This window comes from Dermacentor silvarum, chromosome 1 (assembly GCF_013339745.2).
Source record: "Dermacentor silvarum isolate Dsil-2018 chromosome 1, BIME_Dsil_1.4, whole genome shotgun sequence".
Lineage (NCBI taxonomy): Eukaryota > Metazoa > Arthropoda > Arachnida > Ixodida > Ixodidae > Dermacentor > Dermacentor silvarum.
In genome coordinates this window covers 395,104,947-395,111,725 of record NC_051154.1, presented here as the reverse complement: position 1 = coordinate 395,111,725, position 6,779 = coordinate 395,104,947, and positions in this window count along the sequence as shown.

The window sequence follows — 6,779 nt, the reverse complement described above, 5'->3', positions numbered from 1 at the left end:
CCATCTGTCTACTTTATCTTTCATTTCTTTGGTTTGACTCCTCCAGTATTCCTCGCTGCTGTTGTAGCTGTCGAGGGGAACACCTAGATACCGTGCAGGAGTTTTCATCCAGTTCACGTTCGCGAAGTGGTCCGGTGCAGACGGCCACTCCCCGTGCCATAGTCCAAGAGATTTGCCCCAATTTACTCTGCTGCCCGTGACGTCACAGAAGTGCTTCACTACAGTTATTGCTTCGGTTATACTTGGTTTGTCTGTGCAACACACTGCGATGTCGTCTGCATACGCGAGTACTTTAACTTCGGCCGCTGCCAGCCTAAAACCACGTATTCTGACATTTTCAGTGATTGCCAGACACATTGCTTCAATATATATAGCGAACAGAAGCGGACTGAGGGGGCAGCCTTGGCGCACTGAACGCATGATGTTAATGGGGGCCCCCAGTGACTTATTAACAATTAACCGCGTTGTGCAGTTCTGATACGCCAAGGCCACTCCCTCAGTGATGATGGAACCAACATTAACATGATCTAAGATTGCAAACAAAATAGCATGCGCGACACAGTCAAACGCTTTCTCGAGGTCGAGCTGAAGAACTGCAACGCCGCTATAGGTGACGTCACAGCACTCGAGAACACACCGCATCCTATGGATGTTCGCAAAAATAGATCGCCCCTTGATGCCGCAAGTTTGGTGGTCAGCGACTATTTCCTTGATGACACTTTGGAGTCTGGTGGCTATAACCTTCATAAATATTTTATAATCGATGTTAGTTAATGATATGGGCCTGTAGGATGTGACGTGCTTTAGTTTATCTATTTGATCGGTCTTAGGTATTAGTATAGTGTGCGCTTTTCCAAAGGAAGGTGGCAAGGATTTCTGCTCATATGCGTCATTAAATACCGCTGCTAGCAAAGGAGCCAGTTCGCTTTTAAATGTCTTATACCACCCAGCGCTGAGACCATCAGGTCCGGGTGACTTGCCCAGGTTCAAATCGTCGATTGCTTTCTCGACTTCCCTCTGGGTTATTCTGCCTTCTAGTCCTTCTTTGGTGTCATCATCCAATCGCGGCATACGATGGAGAAAAGCAGCTTTAAACCCATCTAAATTGGCAGCCTGGAATGCAAAGAGTGACTGGTAGTACTCAGTGAAAGCGCGGCCTATGCTTTCGTTGTCTTCAAAACCACTGCCGTTCATTAAAATCTTATCAACATTGTTGCGTCGTCCGTGCGCCTTTTCTAGTCCAAGCGCCCTTTTTGTGGGCGTCTCCCCTGCCGCTAGTGCATCGGCACGTGCTCGCACAATGGCACCTTGATAACGCTCTTTATCAAACTGTTCAAGCTTTTGCTTGATGTTTCGCACGTCGTCTTTGTACGCCCCAGGCTGTCTGCACTCAAGCGTAATAAGCTGTCTGAGTAGTGTTCTAAAACCCTTTTCTTTCACTTCCCTCTCATATTTTAGGCAGCTCGATCGGTCCAAGGCTTTCATTTTAACGTTTTGTTTAAAGCATTCCCACTTTTCCGCTATTGTTTCCGATGTTGCTTCGTGTATTTTATTAACCATATCGCGTACTGCGGCAAGAAATGGCTCATCGGTTAGTAGCATTGCATTCATTTTCCAGAGGTCCCAATTGAAAGCATGTCTCCTTTTCTCTATGCCGACTTCACATTTAACCAGACAGTGGTCCGAGAACGACACAGGTACAACGCAATAGCCATGGCATTTTGGGATAGCATCCAACGAAATGTACATGCGATCCAATCGCGCATGGCTACTACCCTGAAAACGCGTAAACGTCACTTCATGACCAGCTTCGAGACACTCAAAGACATCGTCAAGTTCATTTTCGCTTATTATATTGGACAACACATCACTACTTTTGTCACGCATACCGGCATTGTTGACTCTGTCTTTAGCGCTCAGCACACAATTGAAGTCTCCTAACAGGATTACGCGCTTATCACACCGGACATACTGTTCAAGGTTCGAAAAGAATAAGACACGCTCATCCACAGAGTTCGGTGCGTATACGCATATGATGCGAAACTCGACATCACTCGTGAAAACATCACAAAAAGCAATCCTTCCAGACTCACAAGAAAATACTCTTTGAATCTCTTTTCCTGGCAGCTTCTTTACAAAAAGAAGGCAGCCCCCGGACGTGCCAATCGCATGACTGACCACCGCAAAATACCTAGTCGTGAAACGTCGCACCATGCTCCCGGTCTCCTCCTCCCCGTCTACCTTAGTTTCCTGGACGGCTAGTACGTCTATGTCATGGTCAGTGACTAACCGTAGGAGCTGACTTTGCCTACGACTAGCCGCCAACCCTCTCACGTTTAATGTGGCAATACTAAGGGACGGAAACAGAGCCATATTGAACTAGAGAAAATGTAGGCCCGGAGCATGGTGCTTACCGTTTACGACTAGCACTCGGCTAGTCGCCTCCGGGACCCTCCGTCTTCCCGGCGGCGTTAGTGACCGGTGCTTTGTCACCAGGTGTTCTCTCGGGAGGAACGTTCGGTTTTGGCTTGAAGCCCATCCGCCTTCCCAGCGGCGTCTTGGTCGGCGGTCCCTCACTGCTGTTGGTTGCACTCTCGTCCCTGTCCTTGGTCTCCTCGTGGGAGCGCTTGACTGGGGCACCAAGGGTCGTTGTCCGGTCGCCGTCGACGACGGCCTTGTCCTGCTGCATTGCTGTTTCGTCGTCATCGGCCGCGTCTTCACCAACGCCTCCGGTCGCCTGGACCTCTGCAGTCGGGAGCTGTTCCGGCAAACTCGGCTTCTCAGCAGCCTCGGCCAACTTGCCGTCTGCACCCTCGTACGGCGTACCATTGCCTGTCAGTGACGGCACCAGGTCTCCAGCTCCTTTGGCAGCGTCCTCCGCCTCCACAACGTCCATGACGTGCTCTGCCGCAACGTCATTCGCAGCTGGGCCTGTCACGGCGGCGTAGGATTTCACACTGTCCGCGTCGACGTGGCCGAATCGTCTGCACCGTGAACAGCGGGGGACTTTGCACTCCCGGCGGACGTGTCCCGTGCCTTGGCAGCGCAAGCACTGCATGGGGCGACCGGGAACAACCACCATGGCCAACTCACCGCCGACGCGGACCTGGTGAGGGAGGTCCTCCACCTTGACTCCACTTTTCAGCTTCAGCAGCATGGTCCTTGTGGTTGACGTCTTTTCTCCCATGCCTTGGACACGCCACCTCTCACGGCTCACTTCCTCGACCTTGCCGAAAGCTGCGAACGCCGTGCGGACGTCCTCGTCGGCGACGCCGTACAGCAGCCAGTGAAGCCGAAGCTTCACCTGCTGGTCCTGCGGGTCAACGATGACGCACCGTCGTCCCTTTACTTGTAGTTCCTTGAGGGCCAACAGTCGTTTTGTGGCGGTCGCATCCTTGAGGGTCACCGCCCAGACGTGGTTAATCTGGTACGCCCCTATGCATAGCACCTCAGGCAGCAAACCTGTCGGCAGCAGGGCGTCCCTGAAATCTTCGACCTTGTAAGGTCTCGCACGCACATCACCGTGCAAAAACACGGTATTAATCGCCAATCGTCCTTGGGGCAGTTGAGGCAGAATAAACGGATATTCGATATCTTCATCGTTGCGCCTGTTTCCGCGGCCAAAAGTGACCGCTGTCGCTGCCCCTGAAGAGGCCATGATTCGACGATCCGTCACGCTCGGTGGCCGGAAGCAGAATGAGCGCCACTCTGCTTTAGTGTTAATGCGTGTAAATTCGCTCACATTTGTAATAAACGATTTAAGCTTCTTAAAGCGCGGAAAGGAGGCGTCGTGCATGAGAGCGATTCACGGCATACAATATTGCACGCGGACATGAAATAACGCGCTGATTAGATATTTCTGTAAAATGTGAGAAAAATAAAAATATATGTAGCAGAACGTGGTTTCGATCCACGGACCTCTGGGTTATGGGCCCATCGTGCTTCCACTGCGCCACTCTGCTTTTTTTTTCTTTATTGCCTGTTTACATGATACAGAAGGGAACAACACAGAAGGTTTCAAAACTTTTTGAAAGCGATCAACTCATCAAACAGTCCCACCCAATCAGGTGGCTGTGGCTGTGCACGGTAAATCTCTCTCATATACACTACATGTTCAATAAAATTTTACCTTACAGTGTGAGGGTTAACGTCGGCATGTCTTACTGCCATTCTAGTTTTCCATATACTATGGAGGCTCAGAACCATTATCATGTCATAAGGAATGTCTCCATCATTCTCAACTGGTAAAACTTGGATCCATGTGGCGTAATCGGCAGTTCCTTTTTAATAGTTCGCTGAAGGATGTCCCAATGAAATATTGGATCCCAGCAATCGATAAATACATGTTCCATAGTTTCTGGTTTTTTGCATAATATGCAGTTGCCTGTCCACGGTAGGAAGATTCCTTTGTCTTGTAGCCACGTTTTTACCGGTAAGGTGTTTGTATGGAGCTTGAAGAAGAATGATTTTACATGGGGTTTTATCGGCATTCCTTTGACTCGTTTTAAGACGTCTTGTCCAGTACCTCCAGTGTATATGTTTCTGTACGAGGGAACAGGTAACATAACATCCAATAAATCTTTGTACAGGTTTTTCCTTTTGACTATACTCAAATATTCAAAAGAAAAACGTGCCTTAAGTATGCGAAAAGCAACAACAACTTCGTGCCAGTAACCTCTTATACCGCGTAACGCGGTCTTGTTTGTACGAACAATGAATTCCGGTAGTGTGCAGGCGAACTTGTATAACCGTGCGCAAAAATGGGTCACACTGATCCCTTAAAAATATAAAACGTGACACAATTTGTCTGATAAAGAGGTGCGACAGACCAAGTGCACCTTTCTTCACAGACAAAAACAGGTTAGTGCGACTAGTTCTCTCCCAACTCCCACCCCAAATAAACACTGCAAAAACTCTGTGAATTTTTTGTAGGTTAGCCCGGGACATGAACAATACTTGCATCACATACCATAACTTGGCGACTAAAAAAAGATTACAAGTAGTCGCACGTGCAAACATTTACAGATTCCGACCCTGCCATCCCAGTAACTTATCTTTCACGCGCTCTGTTTCTTCTTTCCAATATTGTTCGGGATCGTCATAACATTCTAGAGGGGCACCTAAGTACGTTGTTGGCATTGCTGTCCATTGTACGCCAGCGAATAATTCAGGTTTTTCGCTCCACTCGCCATGCCAAAACCCTATGGTCTTCTCCCAATTAATCTTACATTCGGCTTCCTTACAATAGTTACCAGTCAGCCTAACCACCTCTTTGATGCTTTCCTGGTCCTGACAAAAGACAGCAATGTCATCAGCGTATGCGAGTACCTTGACTTCTGTCGCTTCAAGCATAAAACCGCGAACTTTTTGGCTATTAATTAGGCTCAAGCAGAAAGGTTCCAAGTAGAGATCAAAAAGTAATGATGAGATTGCACATCCTTGCCGAACACTGGAGAGAAGTTGGATTGGTTCACTTAACTTTTTGTTTATAATGATCCGCGTGCTGCACTCTGAGTAGGCCATTTTAACTCCATTTAATATCACTCCGCCTGCATTAACGTATTCTAATAATGAAAAGAGTTCTTCATGGGATACATTGTTAAACGCTTTCTCCAAGTCCAGTTGCAGCAATGCAACCCGACAGGAGAGGGCATCGCAGCACTCAAGCACACACCGAGCTACATGCGTATTTGTGGAAATTGTTCGGCCCTTGATGCCACATGTTTGATGTGGACCCACTAGCTGTGTTACGACACTTTGAAGTCTTTTCGCTAGCACTTTTGTAAATATTTTGTAGTCGCAGTTTGTAAGGCTTATTGGCCTGTATGATTTTACTGACAACAGTTTAACCGGGTCTTCGCACTTAGGGATTAGCACAATATGAGATGTTCGGAAAGATGGTGGCGTTCGCTGTGTTGCATACATTTCCTCGAAAACACTATGCAATAATTGGCTAAGCTGATGTTTGAAAGCCTTGTAGAAGGCCGCTCCTAAGCCATCTGGCCCGGGAGCTTTTCCTGCACCTAGTCCATCGATGGCATCTTCAATCTCTCGTAATGTAATTGGAAATTCAAGGTTTGCTTTAATGTCTTCTTCTAAACGTGGCATGAGATTAAGGAAGTCTCGCTCAAATCCTTCTCCTAGTTTTTTCTTGCTTCCAAGCAGTTCGCGATAATGAGCTACGAATGCTCGTTCTATCGTGGTAGGTTCGGAAGTTTCCTCATTTTGATATATTATTGCTTCTATGTCTTTTTTTGTTGCGTATCTCTTTTCGTCACTTAACGCCCGTTTAGTGGGCGTTTCCCCATTCCACAATCGTTCCGCCCGCGCTCGTACCATAGCTCCTTTATATCGTTCTTTGTCTATAAGTTCGAGCTTACTTTTTATTTCCTTTATCTGCTTCATGCAAGATCCAGCATTTTCACACTCTGTACGCATGAAAAATTCTAGTTGGCTAGTTAATTCTTTTTCTTCTTGTTTTTCCTTGCGACGCAATACAGTTGCCCTTTCTATCGCTTTCATTATAACGTTTGTTTTGAGAATTTCCCAGCTTTCAATGCAGTCATTGGTCTGCGCTATCGTTGAGGAACAAATAATTTATTTTATATCATTCACAAAGCATTCATCATCAAGCAGTTTCGCATTAAATTTCCAAAGATCCCAGTTAAAATTCGTTTCTTTTCGTTTTGCCCCTAAATTAAACATTACTAGACTATGGTCAGAAAATGATACGTGTTTAATTTCGTAACTCTGACACAGGGGCACAAGCTGTAATGCAA